The following is a 20635-nucleotide window of genomic DNA, read 5'->3' as shown; positions in this document are numbered from 1 at the left end:
TTCACCCAGAAAGAAAAATGCAGTTAATGAAAGCAATCTGGACTTTCTTTCCATTCCCACCACCCCTCCACCCCCACCCCAGCGTGAAACCTCCCTAAGTGATTAAACATTATAATAAAGATTTGGCATATTTACCTTGACAAAGACTGTGCTTTTGTGGCATCTCATGGAACGCAAACAGATTGAAGAGCCAACACGGAGATGGACTATCAGCAGAGACCAACCAGGAAAGAAAACAACCAAACCTCCAAATAAAAAAGCCCTCTTAGCTCCTCCAGTAACCTCTAATCACACACAGACGGGGCCACGCATGGAACTACCAGCAAAAAGGACGCTCATTAAGTAGTTATAGAAATTATTGCTATTATTAGCAGTACCGTTATTATTACAATAAATTAAATACTGGCTAGAAAATCAAGTCTTTCTTTGGGACCTTCCACTTTTCTGAGACACTGATTCTATTCCACAGTGGTTCTTCATGGCCCACAGGCGACACCGACCTCTTCTTCCTTATATCAGAGCCCCCCTAGGCAGTGGTTAGCAACTTACTTTCCAATCACTCACTCATCCAGCAATAGTTTTTGAGCACCTATTCTGACCCTACACTGGTCTACAGACCATAATTTTACCTCTCCAACCCTTTCTCCTTCTAATTCTCTAACAAAAATCCTGGCCACATGGCCTAGTGCCTTCAATGCCCTTCAAATAAATGACTGTTTCCACCTCCTCCAGGTAGCCCTCAATGATGCTTCTAGGCATCCCTGGGGACATGAGTTCTCTCCTTGTGGCCAACTGCACATGTATGAACATGCTACCCACACTCCGTCCCTTACCCACCTAGACAGAGACCTTGGCTCATGCCTAAGACAGCATTAGGCAATAGTTGGTGTTCAATAAATACTTGTTGACTGACTTTTTTGTAGACATAAGTCAACACCAACCAATATATGCTTACTTAATGGCATACTTGAATCAACAAACAGAACACTATTCCGATCCTTCCCTTGTGTGTGATGTCCCAGAGGGGCTTCTCAGAGTGGTGCCAACAAATGAGATTTTGGTGAAGCTTTTGTAGTGAGGCCTCGGTATCTCATTTTAACCTTTTAAACTTGTTCCTACCTCAGCCTCTCCTGACTTCATTTAATGGTACCACCATGTGCAAGCGCCATACCAGTTTCTGATCTCATCAGATCTTGTCAGCTCCACCTCCAAAACCCACCTCCACCTGCTCCTCCCAGGCCCAAGCCATCCTTCACCTGGACTATTCCACCAGCATCCACACTGGTCCCCTAGTTTCCTCTGCTCTTGTCCCCAGGGGAGCCCGGTCTGCACCACAGCCAAAGCCATCTTTTATATATAGAAGCAAATCAGATCTTCCCCCACTTTAAACCAATGGCTTCCACTGTTAGATTAAAATCCAAATACCTTCCTGTTAGCTGTAGGCCTAGCAAGATCTCACCCTGCCTCCGCTCTGCTCCACCTCCTGACACTGTCCTGTGCACGTAGGGCTCCAGTCACGATATCATTTCTGTTCCTTCAATGGGCCTCAGGGCCTTGGCATCTGTGTTCCTCCGTCCAGGATGTGCTTTCCCAGGTGTGCACGGCTGGCTCTCCCTCGTCCCCCTGGATTCAGCTGGAAAGGCACCTTCTCCTGAAAACTGCCCCTCCCCCACACACTCCCCAGCACCCTGGTCCCTCTCCAACCTATTGCCTTCTCCCTTTATACCCCTTATCATGCTTTACAATTATTTACTTGTTTATTCACTGTTAAACTCTCCTGGAATGAAAGTTCCACGCAGAAAAAGGATCTTTTCTGCCCCACTCACTACTCTATTTTCAGCATCTGTAATAGCCTGGCACATAGTGAGCATTCAAAGTGCACTGATGGAGGGAGAACAAACCTCCCCACTCCTAGGTGTGGGCTGCTCACAGTGACATCTTTCCAGAGAGTGCACAGTTGGAAAGATGAGAAAAAGAGTAACTTTACTGTAGAGAAAGTGATAAGCAGTGCATCAGCCAGTGACCACGGCTAATATCAACAGCGATAAGTCGTGTTGATAGCAGGTGCCATTGATATAATATGAGGAGAATGGTACTTCATCTGCAATCTTCCTCCCCCAAACACAACCCCAGTCTAACCATAAGGAACACACCAGAAAAATCCCAAATGAGGGACAAGGATCAGATGATGACTCAATGCCAAGGTTATCAAATCCAAGGAAAGTCAGAAAAATGGTCATAGCCAAGAGGAGTCAAAGGAGAGGAGACAAGTACATATACTATGGTGTCCTGGAACATAAAAGGGACATGAGGGGGGAAAGGAAAGCTGAACCAGGCAAGGATTTTAGTTAATAATGATGGATCAATGTGGTTCATTCATTGTGACAAATGTACCATCTGTAACAATAAAAGCATAGTATGCTAATTAGACCAGATAGCTGAACAGCAGAACGACCATCCGGATGAAGCTGGAGGGTGCGGGGGGCTGCAAGGGCCGAGGCAGCCAGGACTGCAAGGGCCAAGCCCCTTGCATGAATTTCATGCAGCGGGCCTCTAGCATTAACATAAGTGCCAAAATAGGGGGAACTGGGTATGGGGAACTCTTTAGATCATCTTCTCAATGATTCTATACATCAAAAATTATTCTAAAATTTAAAAATCTATTTAAAAACACATTTGTTAAGTGAGTGAATATACAGCAGTACACGCTGCAGAGATATTTTCAAGTATTTTTAAAGATGTACTGAGTGAGCACAGACTCCAGCACGACACTAGAATACTGACAAACTCCTGAGGCCAATTCCTGAAGTTGAGCACTTGTGGGCCACTCTGTTTACAGCATTATTTTGTTTACAACACACTCTGAAACACTGTAAAGGCAGCTCTACCCGAACTGAACTTCCAGTGGTTCAAAATGAGGAGACTGGGTCAAAGACAAAAATAATAAATCTTGCCCTCTTTCAGGAAGAATCACATTTCCTCACTGCTCTTAAGTCCATCCAGCCACCAGCACTGTTGAGGACCTCCTGTGCACCCAAGCCCTTGGCTTAGCAGCCAGCTCCTGTTCTAGATGGAAGTTCAAGTCCCACCCGTAGTGATGCTGATCCTACATAAGACTCTTTTCCAAGGGTCAAGTGGAGCAGTACAGATTACACATGACACAGATGTTCAGAGAAGACGGATCAAAGGACTGGGGCAACCAAGGAAGCCTTCCTGCAGGAAGTGCCAGGCTGGATCTGGAATTGGAAATGGGTGTTAGAGAAAGAAGAGGAAGGAGAGAGGGTACTGCAGGCAAAGGTCAGAGATGAGCAGAGCCAGGGTGTCCAGAACTACCTGCAGGGAGCAGCCTAATTAGAGCTGTAGCATGTCTTGGGGGAGCCATGGAAAAGGAAGTTGGCAGGTTGAGCCGGGGCCAGATCAGAAAAGGCCTTGAGATCTTCCCAGAATGTTGAGGCCAAGAACCAACACCTCCTCCATGGAGGCTGTCCCAAATGCCTTGGCTGCAAGTGAGCCCTCCCTTCTCAGGGTCCTTCTCCAGCACTTTGCCTTGGCTCACTTCTCTCTCCATCCTTCCTTGTCATATGCTGTTTGTATTCCTGTCCCATCTCTCTGTTACCCACCTGTAAGCCTCCTGGGGGGCATAATCCTTTTTCATCTCATCTCAGCTTGCTCTAGAGCAGTGGTTCTCAACCTTTCTAATGCCGCGACCCTTTAATACAGTTCCTCATGTTGTGGTGACCCCCAACCATAAAATTATTTTCGTTGCTACTTCATAACTGTAATTTTGCTACTGTTAATGAATTGTAATGTAAATAGCTGTGTTTTCCGATGGTCTTAGGCGACCCTGCTAGCGGTTCTCGACCCACAGGTTGAGAACCACTGCTATAAAGCCTAAGCTCACCAACCCCTCCTTCTGCGTTGTTTTCCTTCAGCACTTACCCAACTCTGACTTGTTTCTTGTCTGTCACCTCTCAGTCATTCAACAAACATGAACTGAATGCCTACTATGTGCCAGGCATGTCCGAGGTGCTTAAGGATACAGATAACAGAGACAAAAATCTGTACTCTCATGACATTGACATTCTAGCGATGGCGTAAAGGGCAATAAACCAAATATGTAAAGTAGATGCAATGTCAATTGGTGACAGGTGCTATGGAGGAAGGACAGGAAGGAGTGATGTGCAGTTAAATAGGGCATTGTAGGGGGAGACCATCTTTGAGCAAAGATCTGAAGACAGGGTGAGCAGGAATTATTTTCTGTTGTGTTCACTGACACATGCCTAGTACCTAGAGCAGTACCCGCCTGCAACCGGCACAGAAGAATGAGTGTGTTGGGAAGGTTAATTAATTTTTCTAATTAAGCTTTTTATTTTGAGATAATTGTGGATTTAAATGCAGTTGTAAGAACACTCTTCCCTCAGCTTCCCCATAGGTGACATCTTATATAACTATAGTACAGTCATATCGAAACTAGGACATTGACACTGACACAACCTACTGACGTGACTCAGATTTCACAGTGTTACATGTGCGTGTGTGTGTGTGTGTGTGTGTGTGCACAGTATATTTGGTTTTATGCCATTTTAAGGGTTAATCCATGTTTAACTAGGAGGCTGGACATTTTCACATATGTAACCTCCATTAATCCTCACAACCACTCCAAGAAGGTAGGTACTTCACCCCCATTTTACACGTGTGAAAACTGCAGAGCTCAGAGAAGGAACTTACTGGAAGCCACACAGCTGACAAGCAGAGAAACCAGAACTCTAAACCCATGACGGTCGGGTTCTTTCCCTGGGGCTTTTTCCTGAACACAAGAATGGCCTGAATAAAATAAAACAAGATGAATAATCTGCGAAAGCAGGGACCCAGAGGAAGGCCCAGCTCCAGGAGACGTTGGAAGGGAGAGGAAATGAGGGAGGAGTGGGTGAGGATGTCTCTGGGATTCTGAGTCAGGGAGAACAGAAGTACCATTCACGGAAAGAGGAATGGAAAACTGGGGATTCTAAAGGAGGAGAGAAGGGCTCAGCCCAGATCTGATGAGTGATCTTGGGCAAACTGATTTACATCTCTGGATCCATGTTCCTCACTGGGACAGGGGTGAAAATGGCCACCCATCCCATTTGCTCTGAGGCCGAGGAGTGATGCAGCCCTTTGCAAAGCAAAAGTGACAAAACCAGAAAGAAGGCAACCCAGCCCAGCGGCCTAGACTGCCTGTGGTCTCCCGAATAGAATGACTGGCTGGCTCTCCCAAAGATGAAAATGTGGAATTTAGGTCAGCACACACAGAGAATCTCACTTTGTTTACAAGAGACAGAGAGTGGGTGTTCCTATTAAATGCCTTTGAATCCCAGCGATGATGAGAGACCCAAGGCTGTTTACCACTTTGGGTATTTACTTTTCTCATATACAAATCAGCTCCAAGGCCGTCAGCACTGACGCCACCTCACAACCAGGCCCTCTGACGTCCCTGCTCTTCCCCAGTGCCCACACATGGTTTGAATTTATTGGTTTTAGCAGCTTTCATTTATATTGTGTGTGGATCACGGAATGGCCAGCAAACAGAAGCTCTGATCCGTGCCCTGGAAAAAAACACAGAAGCGTGAGGAAGGGGTCCAGCAGGAGGGCTGGGAAGATGCCTTCACTCCTAGGAGAAGTGGGTTCCACCCTCAGGGGGGCCCAGTGGAAGCCCTTGAGGCCCCTGTGGGAATGAAGGATGAGCAGGAAACCACAGCTCCACCGGGAGACGGTCTGAGGACGAGAGAGAAGGCACTCAATGGTCACAGCCACCAAAGCCAAACACCTGGGTGCCTCAACTATAAAGAACCACTGCTATAAAGCCTAAACATCTGGAAACCTGGGAACAGAGCAGAGGTACGGTTGGGGACTTTCTGTTTCTCACCCAGAGACTCAGGCGATGAAGTGTAGATACAGTAGGTAATTTCACAGCAACCCACAGCATCCCTGCATATGTACTTGGAGCCAGGCCCTAGGCAAACCCAGATTCATTAGATGAGGTTCCTGCCCTCAAAGAACTTCAGACTATGGAGAAGGCAGACATGTAAACATGTACAAGACAATAAAACAAAAAATGCCCTTTTCTAGTAAGGTCAGAGCTAGCTGAGAAAGTGGTTTCGCAGCAGTGGGGTGTGGTTTCTGGTTTACCAAGTGCTCTCACACCCTCTAAGGGGCTCAGAGATGGGAGGGACGTGCCCGGGCTCATGCAGCTGACTCTAATTCAAGGCTCGCATAATTTACAGGCCATTTACAGACCACAGACACTCCCACCCCTCACTTCCATTTCGGGAGCCCTCAGAAACAACCTATCTCACCCCACTCCCCCTTGGAACAGGTGGAATCCCCCAAATCTGCCATCAAATGGGTCACATGAAATGCAGGGACATGCTATCCTTCAGTAGACATGGTGATCAGGGTCTCATGCTCCCTACAAGAGGCCCTATAATATACAGGGTGTCCCCCCAAAGTGAATACTCACTTTGAATGATTATAAAGACAGTGTTTATTAACATACAGTCATTTTCAAAATTTAAAAGAATCTACAGAAATGAATAGTTGTTTTTTTTTGTGTGTGTGTGGGTTTTGTTAATGCGTTTTCAAATTGATGACTGATCTGGTCTAGGCACGGCTGATAACATGAAGCAATGGAATAGCAAACATCAAGAATCATTTTGTTTGGTATCTGTGTGCCCTCAGTTCATCAACTGTTGCCAGTTTTGTACCATAAGCTTTATCTTTTATGTAGCCCCATAAAAAAAGTCTAGCGGCACTTTAGGATAAATTTTCTTTGTTCAAACTTAGTCTGGCATCACCCATTATTTCAAATCAGTTAAACCTGAAGAGGAGTGAAAATAAGGTCAGTTATCAGCTATTAAAATGTGTATTCATTTTTGAGACACCCTATTATTTAACTAGGGATGGTGTCATTCACCCACCACCACTTTTATGATCCAGTTTTTAGGAGAACCCCCTACCCCCCAGTTCCTGTTCCGGAAGTGGAGAGTCTGTCTCCTCTGGCGCAGCTGTGAGAGCATCCTGCATCTGATGACGAAAAAGACCCTCCCTCATAGGGCAGCTCCTTCCTCCAGCCCAAGCTTGAGATTTCCAGGCAAGCCTGGTGAGAGGCTCCAGTTTGATGAATGACTATATTACAAAACACAGGAGTGGGCCCCCCAATACACCCAGGATCAAGCCCAAACTTCTTAACGTGGCTCAGGAGGCTTCCTCCACGCGGCCCAATTCCGTACTCTCCGTGGTCACCGCCCCATACACGGTGCTCCTTCTGAAGCCAGGAACACCTCTTTGGCCCTCAGTGCTGGGCTCAGGTGACATGAAACTGCAAGTACAGTATAAGTATAGGTCTGAATGCCTAGCCAAGCCTGCTTCTCGTAAGGAGAGGTGGTCTTCCTATTGCATAGAAATTGAGCATCTTCACCAGCAAAGAGTACTCCTGGACAACAAGGGTAGAGTCTATCCATCTTGGTATAGCTTCCATTCGGCCTCCAGAGGACCGGCCGAGTCCCTGCAAAGCCCCAGCCACCATTGGGGTGGGGTCTCAGGGTCAGGGCTCAGCAATGACAGACAGGTGGGAACTGATATGCTGTCCAGCTATTGTGGCTAACTGAACAGACTCCTCAGGGCTGGGGGGCTGGAAGTGGCTCTCTGTCACCTTTCCCCATGCCTGTACCCCCATAGAGAGCTCTGTGGGGAAGCACCCCAGCCATCCAGGCTGGTGCTGTGACAAACTGATAGCCTCCACTTCTGTTGGGCCCTCAGGCTGCTGTGCCACCCCTTCACCTGCCAACATCAGCTTCTGTTCTCAGTCCCCACACAGCCTCTCTCCTCACAATCCTTCTTGCCGGAAGTCCTCGCAATCAGGCCACCTCATTCTTTCCTTCCCATACTGGCAGCCTTCTGCAGGAGGGAACATCAGAAGTCTATCAACTCCCTGCCCTCCCAACCTTTCATACTTCCAGTCTCAGAAAAAGAGATGCCCCTCCTCCCCTAACTATCAGATTCAGTCCCTTTTCATCAGATACAGAGGTTGAGAGCACAGGCGCTGCAGCCAGACTTCCTGGGTTTGCATTTGGATCCTCCACTCATTGACTGTGTGACCTCAGGTGAGTGAATTAACCTATCTGTGCCTCAGTTTCCTCCTGTAAAATGGGGCTGAATAATAGTATGTACCTGAGAGATCGTGCTGGGGATTAAGTGGGGCAGTGCATATAAAGGACCTTTTTTTAAATTGATTTTAGAGAGAGAGGAAGGCAGAGAGAGAGAAAGAAAGGGGGGGGGAGGGAGAGAGAAACATCGATTTATTGTTCCACTTACGTAAGCATTCCTTGATTGATTCTTGTATGTATCCTGAGAGCTAATAAAGTCCCTCCCAGGCTTTATCCCAAAACCTGGGCATATCGGGACGATGCTCTAAGAACTGAGCTACCCGGCCATGGCGACTCACCCCTATTCTTAGCACTCTGCTGTGAAGCACCTTCCACTGAGGTCTCCTCAAACCCTCCCTTCCTCACCAGCCCCACATTCCTGACCCGGAACTAAGACTGGCACAGTGCAATTCCCAATGACACTTGTTAACAAACAGAGACGAACAGTTGCATCATAACAAATTTAATTCCCTAAGTCTTTACAGGGTGTTTCTCTCTGGGAAAAACAGGAAAGGAAACACACCTGCACACCACGTACTGAGAGCACAGAGCACTTGAGAGCTAATGAAGTCCTTCCCAGGCTTGAGCCTTGATTCTCCCCTAACTCTGAGCCCCTGCCGTTGACATCCAGCCACCTGCACAGTAGAGGGAAAGGACCCTCAGAGAGAGAATTGCCCCAGATCATGGTCTATACAGCCGTGGGCAAACTACGGCCCGCAGGAGCCGAAAGAGCGGAGGGTTCTTTTGCTCTCCCCTCCACTCCTTTACTTTGAATTTATATTAGTTCACACAAACACTCCATCCATGCTTTTGTTCCGGCCCTCCGGTCCAGTTTAAGAACCCATTGTGGCCCTCGAGTCAAAAAGTTTGCCCACCCCTGGAATCCCTGAAGAGCTGGGCCTCAAACCAGGTCTCCAGCCTAAACTTCTTGATCCCTCTTTTTGATGTGTCCCCACTCCAGGTAGCAGTGGGAGATCACAGGGAAGCTGAATGAGGAGGATCCAACATGACACTCTGCAGATGGTGGGAAAAAAACTGACCACACTCCCAGGTATCAGACTACCTGGTTCCCATCAGGACAGCCAATCACCATCCCTGCTCAGGGGGAGGCTCAGCATGTGAGACACTGAAGGATCTCTACAGGATGGGCTTCACCTCAAAGCACAGACTGTGTGAAAATGGGCCCATAACAATAATTAAAATCACCTTCACTTCAACCACCACAATCACCATGCATCACCTTCCACCGGCTGCCAGGCACCCAGCTACATGGTGTGCTTGCATTACCTCATTCACTCCTCACAACACACCAGGGGGGAAAGACTATGGTGAGCCCCGCTTTTTCAGATGCAGAAACAGACCCGCAGTCGTCCAGCCAACCTGGTAAAGCTTGGAATTCAAACTCCAGTCCAATCTCTCTCATCAGGCATCAAAAGATCCAAGTAGAAATCCTGGCTCCATCATTTTGCACGAAGTACTCAGCCTCAATTTCCTCAAAATGGGGGAAACAATACTTACCTTTCAGGAGTGTTTCAGGAATTTCCTATGATAAACCCTTAACACATAACAGGCCCTCACAATGGCTCCCGTGGGAAAGCAAGGTATAGGCCTAGTAGAGGGAGGGCCAGGCACACCCTCTCATGTCCCCGGCCTGGCGCGTTGGCTGAACAGTCTCCTTTCCTGCAGGCGAGGCCTTTCCCATTCCCACATCCAGGGACCCCAATCCTCTTCAACCCCATCAGGAACCCCACTTGCCTTTCTCACCACCATCTCCACAAAACTATAATGATGGAGCAGAATAATGTAGAACCACCTGCAAGACCACCAGCAGGCATGGGGATTGTGTAGTCCTGGGCCACTAGTCATTCCAGTCAAGGGCAAGCACAATGACCAAGTATCACCACTGAGGACCCAAAAGGTCTTCACATACCCCACTCCCCCATGGCCCATCTGCTCTTCAAGACACATCTCAGTCCCCACAGACATCTGGTGCTCAAAAATGTCCCTCAAGCCAATAGATGCTGTAGCCACTCAGCAGGAAGAATCCACCAGGACCACTGGGAGTCTGAACACTGCGGGGAAGGGGTGTAGTGGGGGGAAACCGGTATAGTCCTTTCTGGGTGTCCCCAAGGGGGTTGGGAGGAAGGACAGTAGTGCATGTGAAAGACTGAAAATTGCAAACCGAGATGCAGATGGGTGGAATTATCATTGCCTATTAAGCTTTTGTCTCTTCTCAAACTCAGGGCTGAGCAGCTCAAGAAAGGGAAGCCTCGTGAACAAAGGCTCAAGGATGAGCCAGAGAGATTTCCAAACGGCTTTTTCCACCGGAATCTTCCTTTCTATAAAGGGCTTTCAAATGGGACCTGAGGCTTAATTTGCCATCTGCCTAGAAGGGGCATTAAGTCCCCAGGAGACAAAACTGGCTGGAAAACTTTAAATAACCTCAATAGGAAGGAAACAGGTAAGCCCTTTAAACAGACAAGGTGGCGGGCTGGGGGAAGACTTGCCTTCTATCTTTGCACTGTACCTTCCTGGGGCAGGGCTGGTCATGGAGATGGGAGCTGGGCACTTCCCCAGGTGCCAGCTTGCAGGCCCGCCTGCGAGGTCCCAGTGGGGTCGCCAGCCTGGCCAAAGGGTGGGCAGGAAGGCGCGCTGCTCTTTCAGGAAGGATCACTGGTGCTGGTGAAATCCAGTTCAATCCAGGGAGGCAGAAGAGCGGCCACGTGGCCTGAGCAAAGCAGACCAGCGGGGAGACGGGCCTGGCACAACTCTGTGCTCTGTCCAGAACGGCGCCCGCTGGGCAGAGGCGGAGGTGTGCAGACAGCAGGCAGGTGGTTTCATTCAGCCTCAGCTTGCCACAGCCCATGCACGGTGCCAAGCTGAACTTCAGAGAGTCTGCACCACGCCAATCCTGGCTCGGGTGTAGACACCCCCAGTCTCCTGGGCCTAGAACCCCTCAGCATTTGCCTGCTAAGTTTTACTCCTTCAGTTCTCAGCTTCACCTGCGCTTCCTCCAGGAAGCCCTCCCAAACCTCCCCAGGACTGGGGAGTGTGCTGTCTTCTGTGCTCCCACAACACACTATTTTACCCGCAGGCCGCCTTCATCCTGCCACAATGCAAAGCACCTCTGCCCATTCCCACCCCACCCAGAAAGAGAGCACCTGGGAAGAGCATCATCTTGTTCACTGTTCTTTCTCCAGCATATAGCCCAATGTCTGACACACAGTAGGAACGAAAAAACATTCCTTCACTTGTAGTAAAATGATGCTAATTTAAAAACACACTGGTAACTACGAACTAGCGTTTACTGAGTCTCCTAGGTGTTTGGCACTGCACTACTGTATACTAATCAGTCCTCACAGCAATCAGATGAGATTGGCTAGTGAGGAAACTGAAGCAGGGAAAGGTCAGGTAACTAGCCCAAGGTTACTTACACTTCCAGTAAGTGCCATGATTACAGGCACTGAAGGGGTGCTGGGCTGTGGAAGCACCCCCCACCCAGCTGAGTCAGCACCATGCTGTGTAAACTTATTTGACTAGTTCTTGGTTCAAAGGTAGAATCAGACCAGGATATCCCCCTGAATGAGGGACATGGGGTAGGAGTTTTATGCAGAGAACACAGGCTCAGAAGGAAAGAGCAAATGAGAAGTAAATTGTAATGTTTCCCCTGGCCCTTCTTGACCCAATGGGAAGAAAAGGGAGACCCCAAAGCAAAGAGGTGACAGGGTGTCAGCAGGGAATATTGGCACTGTCTGTAGGGGAGGAGAATGGTGGTCCGTACTGATCTAAAAGCCTGCAGGGTCCCCCAGGGAAGCCCCCTTGCCTAGCCAGGGGGATCAGACTCCAGCATCAGGTGCCACTGCAGAGACTGCACAATCCTAAGGCCCCAGGCTGTCATCCAGAGATGGCTTCAGGGCTCTGACCTGTACGGACCTTGTCTGGTGACGTTCAGGCTCTTCTCAAGGGTACTCAGGCATTCAGTGTGACCCAGGTACATCTCATCTACTGCTGTGAACTGAATGTGTGTGCCCCGCCCATTCATATGTTGAAGCCCTAACCTCCAATATGAAGCTATTTGGAGATGGAGACTGTGAGGTAATTAGGTCTAAGGAGATCATGAAGGTGGAGACCTGGTAATGGGATTAGTGCCCTTATAAGAACAGAAACCAGTGAGTTTGCTCTCTCTCTGTTTCAACTCATACCTCTATACCAGTGGTTCTCAACCTTTCTAATGCCGTGACCCTTTAATTCAGTTCCTCATGTTGTGGTGACCCCCAACCAATTATTTTTGTTGCTACTTCATAACTGTAATTTTGCTACTGTTAATGAATCGTAATGTAAATATCTGTGTTTTCCGATGGTCTTAAGTGACCCTGCTAGCGGTTCTCAACCTGTGGGTCACTGCTCTATACCTCTCTCTCTCCACCCTTCCCAACCCGGCCATGTGAGCACACAGTGAAAAGACAGCTGTCTGCAAGCCATAGAGCTCTCACCAGAACCCAACCAAGCTGGTACCCTATTGCACACTTCTAGCCTCCAGAATTGTGAAAAAGTAAATTTCTGTTGTTTAAGCCAGTCTATGGTATTTTGTTTCGGCAGTCAAGCAAACTAAGATACCCACTGATCCTTTCAAAACACAATACAACTTTGCAATGTATACAAATATGCAATCATTGCATTATACATCTGAAACTAATATGTTATGCCAATTATACCTTGATAAAAAATTAAGGAAAAACCCCCACCATGCTAAAAGGCAATCTCATCATTATATCTAAACTCAAACTGCTGAGTTACTAGTATGATCAGGTAACACCAGCCCATGGGGAAGTGCAATCTTGTGACTGTGAATAAAGCACTATAAATGGCATTTGTTTGAAGAGTCCTGACTTTTATTAATCCTCACCCGAGGATATATTTTCCATTGATTTTTTTAGAGAGAGTCGAAGGGAGGGGAGAGACACAGAGAGAGAAACATTGATGTGAGAGAGACACATGGATTGGTTGCTTCCCACAGCTCCCCCCGACCCCAACCCTACCAGGGCCCGGAATTGAGCCTGCAATCAAGGAATCAAACCTGGGACCCTTCAGTCTGTGGGCCAACACTCTATCCACTGAGCCAAACTGGCTAGGCAAGAGGCCAGTCTTTTAAAGTGGACTGCCCTCAGGAACTTTTGCTGCTTCAGAGGAGTAAGTAGCCAGGCAATAAAAACTGGGAAGGTAGAGGGAACAGCATAAGCAAACAAATGGAGGCATGACCAAGGTTTGTGTGTGAGAGGCAGGGAGGGAGGGGAACCGGGACAGGTCACATCGCTACAGCCCAAACCAAAGTAGCAAGTAATGGGTCAAGTTAAACATTTAAAAATGGAAACAAAGTGGGAGGGTGGGGTGAGCCCGGCGAGGCACATGTGTGCTCTGGGGAGTAAAGAGGATAAAAAAGAGGCCTTTGTTTGCAAGTAAGTGATGAAGAAGAGCAAACAACCAAGTGTTCCAGGCTGGAGAGAGAGCACTCCAATAGGGACCTCTGGATGCTGCAGAGCCCCGACCAAATGGGCCAACGTCAGCGCAGAGCTCGCTACACGGCTCCGGTGGGAAGTCGAAGGGCTTTTCTGTGCATATGGAGGCCAAGGTGCAGCCTGTTTTTAACAACCAAAGCTGCCAACACCCCAACCACAGAATGCACCACAAAGCCCCAACTTCAGACCTGGAACCCCTTCAGTCTAATTTTGTAGTCAATTGTAAGCATATTTTAAACTAGGTTTCAAATCTGGGTCTATTAGGAAAGAAAAGACTGCCTCAGTAATCACTGTAATATAAACTAAAATACCTAAGTGCTGAAAGAATGTCATAAAATGTCATAAAAAATTCCCAGAGGGGGAAGAATAGATGTGGCTGGGGCATCAAGCAACGCTTTGAACCAAGTCTTCTCAAGCAGATTGGATTTAGGAGCATTTGGGAGGACTTCCTGGAGGAGGTACAGCTTTGAGCTGAGCCTTGAAAATCTCATAGGATCCAATAGCAGAAGAGAAAAGGAGGAAATTCCTAGAGAGGGAGGGGCCCGACACAAGCAACAGTGCTTCCAAGCTTGGGGCAACAGCGTTGTGTTCCAGCGGCTACAGGGCACAGATGTAAAAGCCTGCGGATCCTGGAGCTGCTCGGCGAGACAGCTTGGCAGCCGCCAAGCAGAGCTGAATGCTGGGCCACCGGCTGCCTGTGGATTAAGTGGGCGGACAGAGAGCCAGTGATGGGAGATAAAAGGGAGTGAAGTGGATAATATTTAGAAGCAAACTTGAGGGGGAAAGAACGTCGGCAGCTTGGCTGGCAGGCCGTGGCGCACGTCGCATTCTTTAGTTTCCTCCCTCGGAAAGCTGCATTACCAGGCGACCTCTTCCTGGCTTTCAGAGATGTCCAAATGGGAACTATTAACAAAGGCATGCTCCCATTTTTATCTCCGTCACAAAATGCTTCACCGCTCAGGCTTTCTGTCTCGGGCCTGCCATTGGCTGGCAAGTGTGTTCCGGGAAGGAGATCAATGGGTTTTCGGACCGGGCTTCTTGGAATTCTTGAGAACTGGTCCCTTCCAACTCTAAAATTTTAGAAGTCTGTCTATGAGCTGAAAATTCTTCAAAGCTGAGAGGCTAGGATTTCATAATGTGAAGATTCTTCGAATCCCAAAGTGCCTCTAAGCCTAACATTCTAAGATTTCACCATTCTTAGTTTCCCTGAGCCTCTGAGTCCTAGCTTAGGATTCCGAGATTCTGTAATTCTGAAAGATTTCATCCTGTAAATTTCTAATTTTGAGACTAGAATATTTCGTGACATCTTGGTCACCTCTCGCTTTCTCTCTCCTTCCACAGAGGCACCTAAGCCATCCTGCGCATCTGCTCCTGTGTTTGTTCCCACCCCCCACTCCTCTATGGTGTCAATATATGAAATGTTAAAGTCTGAGTTAACCAGTTCAGAGAGAGCGGACACAGCCTGCCAAGCCAGCAGGGGCGCTCTGCAAACAGCTCTCTGGGCACAGAAAGAAACTAATATGCATACTTAGGGGTTGATGCTAATAGGTCCCCCTTCCTGTTAGGGACTTCCACGCCATGTGCCAGGCATTTGTTGAGAAGCTCCTAACCACAGGGCTCTGTGTGGGAGACACAATGGGGGTGGCAGGCTACAGAGCACAGGGTAGAGATGGGCCGGAGGAAGCCAGCTTCCCAGCCCAGGAGCTAGAGTTACACTGTGCACACTGGGTCAACCTACACTGAGGGACTCTCACTCTGCGGATGACTTCTGGGGAGAAGAGGACTCTGCATGGTCTGAGGGGTGCCCTGCTGCCTTGGGGAGGTGTCTGATCCCTTACTCGGAGGGCACATAGATTTGATGGGGAGCCACCAGGAGGGACTATGGCTGTGGACTAGAGGGACCATTGGTCAGTGCTGTTGTAACTGCCATGGAGGCTCAAAGAAGACAGAGGACTTGGGAATGGCCATTTTTGGAGAATGGAAAATGAGACAGGTTCTGAAAGATGGGGACAGGAAGGGAAAGGGAGGACAGGGTCTCCATGAGGTGTGGAGAACCAGGACACGGGAGAACGTGATGCACAGGTGCTCCGTCCTCGGTTTCCACAGATGTCTACAAGGACTAATGATACTCACTCTTCCTAGCTAGTCAGTGAACTCTCTGCAGGAAAAAGTAGGCTATTCCCAGGTCTCTGCTCCCAGCATTGCACTGGTCTAATACTAAGGTACTCTGGTTAAATGAGTGAGAAAGTGAGGGAGAGGAGTCCTAATGGAGGAAAAGGCTCCAGGGCTGGGCAGGTGTCCAGCAGACTGTGCTGCGACAGGCTGGGCTCTCTCCGCTCTGCAAACTGCAGCAGGAGACAGCAGGATCACCCACCAGAACCAGCAGGCTTCCGGGCAAGCAGGTATCAGCAGCAGCCCGCCAGAGACTGCCAGTCCCTCCCAGCTGCGGAGAACACAGGCTCAACATCTCAGGGTGGCTCAGGGTCTCCAAGATATGGGGCCAAAGACGAGCACTACGGAAATGAGAACTGGGCCAGCCCTGGGAATCATACAGCCCACACTCACGTGGGACAGAGAAGACAACGTAAGCCCAGAAGGGGAAAAGGACTAGCCCAGACTCACAGGGAAGGTAAGAATGGGGTCAGGGCTGGAGCCTACTTTGTATCTGAACAACCCCCTTGATGATTTTCATATTTTGTGTCCTTGTAGGAAGGCATGGAGCTATTAAAGTTCAAGGAGGGGGCTCCCTGGAATTCTTGAGAACTGGTCCCTTCCAACTCTAAAATTTTAGAAGTCTGTCTATGAGCTGAAAATTCTTATGCAGTCCATTCGTTCATTCATTCATTCATTCATTCAACAGTGCTGCATGGTGGAAGGAAGGGAAGCAGCGATAGTCATATCATGGTTTCTGACCATTCATTCATTCTCTGAATACTTATAGAGCACCTAATAATATGTGTTGGGCCTGCAGGGTGCAGATATAGGAGCTCTGACTAGAAACCAAGGAGACTCTCCCTTACTTAACTGTGCCTGCTTAGGGGTGCCATCCTCACAGTGGTCCCTTGGAAAGCTGGGAATGTCTTTGAGAACTCTAATTTTAGAATCACCTGTAGATCCAATTTGTAAGCCAGTAGAAAATCAGTGCTAGCACTTTTTAATTATCTCTCTCTATTTTTTTTTATATATTTTTAGCAAGATATGACCATCTCTCACCACTCAAACACATCCCCAGATAATGCCCTCTATTAAAAACCAAAATCACGTCAGCTCTCACATGCCTAAGAAGCATGGACTCTGGCATCAGACACACCCAAGTTTGGACCCTGAGTCCACCTGGCCTGGTTGTGTAATCATAGCCAAATGACTTAACCTTTTTAAGCCTCAATTTATTGTCTGAGAAAGAGAGATGATGATACGTCTTGTCACATCTCTGTGAGGTTTAGAGATGATGTACTTACAAGGTCTAAGGTAGAGCCCTGTACAGAGACAGAGCTCAATAAATGGTGACTTTATGGTTTCTAACTCCCTAGTGAAGGGGCTGTGGGATTTTACATACATCATGGATAACCTTAGCAGCCATGCCCAAGTGTTTAGGCTTTGCACACCCTGGATGGGTGACATCGCATATTTGTTAAAACAAACAAAGTACAGAATGGCAGGGTCCTCGTTTTCTCATTATGCCTCAGAGAATCACATGACTTAGAGGGCCTCTCATGCAGCTCCTCACCAACTGGTGGGGCGGGGCGGGGACTGAGGCCCCCTAGAGGGAGAGGGAGGTCTCCTAATCAGCCCAGCAAGTGAGTGGCAGCCGGTACCAGTCCCTGGAGGCAGCTGACGGAGCTGATTGAAATCTGCAGATCCCAAGACTGTCACAAGATCTGGACTCAAGGTTCAGGTACCCAAAGGCCCCTGAGGGCAGGGGCCAGCACCACTCCTTATTACTCCAGCTTTACTCTGTGCAACACAGGATGGGCAGTGGACACGGCTGCTAGGAGAAGGTGCTGACAGGGCAGAGATGAGGCTTCCCTCCTCTTCCTTTCTCAGTCCCAGAGCCGGCCCAGACTCTTGCCCTCTATCTAGGTAGTCGTTTCACCCTCTCAATAACCTCCCGCATGTAGAGTCTTCTCATGTCCTCCCCAAACCAGCTCTGTTGTGAAAAACTGGTCACTAACTGCCCCATTTGACAGACAGGAAAACCAGTTATACACAAATCGTTGGCATTCAAGCCAGAGGAGGGACTGAAATCTAGAGGCAAATCTCCTTTCAGCCCACGCGGCCGAGCTGTCTGTAACACATCAGGGAAGCAGTTACAGGACCTGCCTTCACCATCCCTGCTTCAGCCCCAAGGCCAAAAGAAATCATTTCTCCATAGGTAGACATTTTCTAAGCAGTAAACTTTTAAGCCCTCAAGTCCTAAAAGGGAGAAAGAAATGGAAGAAAGGACTGAAGGAAGGATTACAAGAGGATACAAAGTACCTAGTTATATGGGTGGCAGGAAGCGTGCATCCTTCATTGACAGCCAGGCAGACTGGTTCTGTTCCTTATTAGCCATGTGACCTTGGGCAAGTCACCCAACCTTTCTGACTGCCCACCTTAGAAAACCACAGGGCTGTGAGAATCCAACAAAATGGAAAAGCATACGGAGCTTCCTGTAGATTGCCAGGCACGTGGAATTGATTATAGCCGTCCCATGGAATGTCAGGGCTGGAAGGGACTTGGATGATGACCTAATCCTGGTGTCTCATTTCACAGAAGGGAAAAACAAGGCCCAGAGAGGGAAACTGACTTGCCCAAGGTCACACAGCAAACTCAAGGTGATGTTGGGGCTCGCACACTCCGTTTATATTAAAATCACAGACTAGGGCCAATGAGCCCAATCTTCCAAGCTGTGCAAAGGTGGAAGACACTACTTTTTCAGTGGTTCCCCAACCCATGGAGTTCCAAAACATAAGCTTCCTTTTTCCACTGAGCCAGGAAAAAAAAAAAAAAATGTGGTATTTCGGCCCAGAAGAAAATATAAAAATTTGAAAAATACTCAAATTAAAACTAAAATCCCAGGTCTTAATAAAAAGGCACTCTCATTTAAGGCTTCTATTTCCCTCCTTCCTCTCTCATTGCTCCCCCCCACCACCAAAAATATTTTGCAATAACAGTAATGCTGAAAGGAAAGAAAAAATAAAAATCTGATGCACTTAACAGATATTTTGGTACAATAATGCATCACAGATGTTCATATCAAACTGTGCACACGCGCATACAATTTTACTGAGAAGGCTGTTGCATTTCTGACGTTGGGGTGGGGGATCCCTAACAACCCCATCCACCCAAGCTCTGGAATCCCTCCCTTCCCAGTTAGCCCACAGCAGCTCATGGGGATGGAGGAGAGATTTCATCACCTCACTCCAAAATGATAACAGGACAAATTGGCGGGGGCCGGACACTCTGGCAGGTGGTGAAGGGTGTGGAGATTAGGGAACCAAGAAGAGACCTGTTTCCTTTTGTTTGGGACTTGCTTCCTGCAGCCCTCTTGACAAACTGGACCCAAGAACTACGTTAAGAGCAGGCCCAGGCTGGAGATGGGGTGGGCGCATTTGTGAAACCAGAGATTGGAGTCCGTTTGATCTTCAAACATGGGCTTTGGAGACTGTCAGCGGGCTCCTCACCGGCCGATGAATGGCTCTCAGGAACTTTTCCTAAAACATAACCTCACACACTTTCCAGCAAATGTTTGCAACCTACCAAAGCCGTCATTCGGTTGAACAGCAGTGTTTCCAGACCCCGAAGAAAGATAGTTTTGTTGTTTTAAGAGAGACAGATTAAAGCCAGGGGCTGTTTAACCAGGGGGTTGGTGTGCTCCCTTCAGCTCTGGTGGATTCCTCTGTAGTTGGTACAAAGAGGGTGTTGAGATGATGGTGGATCCCCCACCTCCCCAGCCTAAAAAAGATATCGAGGCCAGACATGAAGCCTCTGAACACAAGGGCCTCCCACAAGCCTGCCTCCTCCAAAATGAGAGGGGCGGTGAGCGCTGGGAAGCCCGACACAGATAATATCAGCTCACGAGGCTGGCAGCGGAAAGTCACTTCAGAGGGAGAAAGCCGGTATGTTCAGAGGAATCAGCGCGGGGCCAGAGAATGCACAGGATTTTCCCCCGTGGAGAAGGAGTCAGGCGTAGTCAGAACCCTGCGGGGCGTGACTAACTGCCCCAATATTCCTGCCACCAGGGCCCTCTGGGTAAGGACTCCACAATTATGGGAGAGCCAGCAGGAGGACCGACAAACCCGCCTTTCATTTGGCCGGCAAATCAATCTGGCTTCTTACCTCCCTGGGGACAATATTGCATTTCCCCTGGAAAAACAAAGGCCAGAGATCTCTGAAGGGGGATCAGTTTCTGCCGCTGTTTCCCTGGTGAAGAGCTTGCAACATCTCAGGAGCAGCAAGCAGCTCTGGTCCCAGTGGTAGCTGCTAGCCTGGCCAATGTATGGGACGTCTCCGTCACAGAGGAGCACGTCTCCCAGGGCCACGCCTCACGCCTCACTCCTCACTGGGGCATCGGCCCAAGCCCCATTCTGGGGCCTCTGTGCAGAAGCCACCAGCCCTGATGTGAGCCCCCATCCCAGATAGACAGCCTGTTCTCAAGGCACAGATGTGAACTCATTGTTCCCAGGGCCTCCGAGTTGAGTTTGGGGCCAGTGAGCGGCGAGTGACCTCTGCCCATGGAAACAGGGCTTTTAATGACTTTTTGCTGGATCAGGTCTCTGGCAGCCTGAGACTTTAAACCTCCTGGGCTCGTCCCTTCTCCCTGCCTCCACTCCTAAGTTCAGGAATCAGAACTGTCAACCTTTAAGTGAACACATTTCTCTGAAATTATTAACCCCAAAACTATCCTGGCTGGCTTTCTCCCAGCCTAAGGAGGCAGTCCGAGGGTCACCTGGAGCTTCG

At 48.6% G+C, this 20635-nt stretch overlaps 1 protein-coding gene across 1 annotated transcript in view; it reads right to left on the bottom strand.

Moving 5' to 3' along the window:
- Positions 1 to 20635, bottom strand: part of TRABD2B (TraB domain containing 2B) — a 196186-nt gene that overhangs the window by 172070 nt on the left and 3481 nt on the right. The gene's annotated exons all lie outside the window — the stretch shown is intronic.

The sequence above is a fragment of the Plecotus auritus genome, assembly GCF_963455305.1.
Source record: "Plecotus auritus genome assembly, chromosome: 2".
NCBI classification, from domain to species: Eukaryota; Metazoa; Chordata; class Mammalia; order Chiroptera; family Vespertilionidae; genus Plecotus; species Plecotus auritus.
This window is presented reverse-complemented; position numbering and strand designations above follow the sequence as displayed.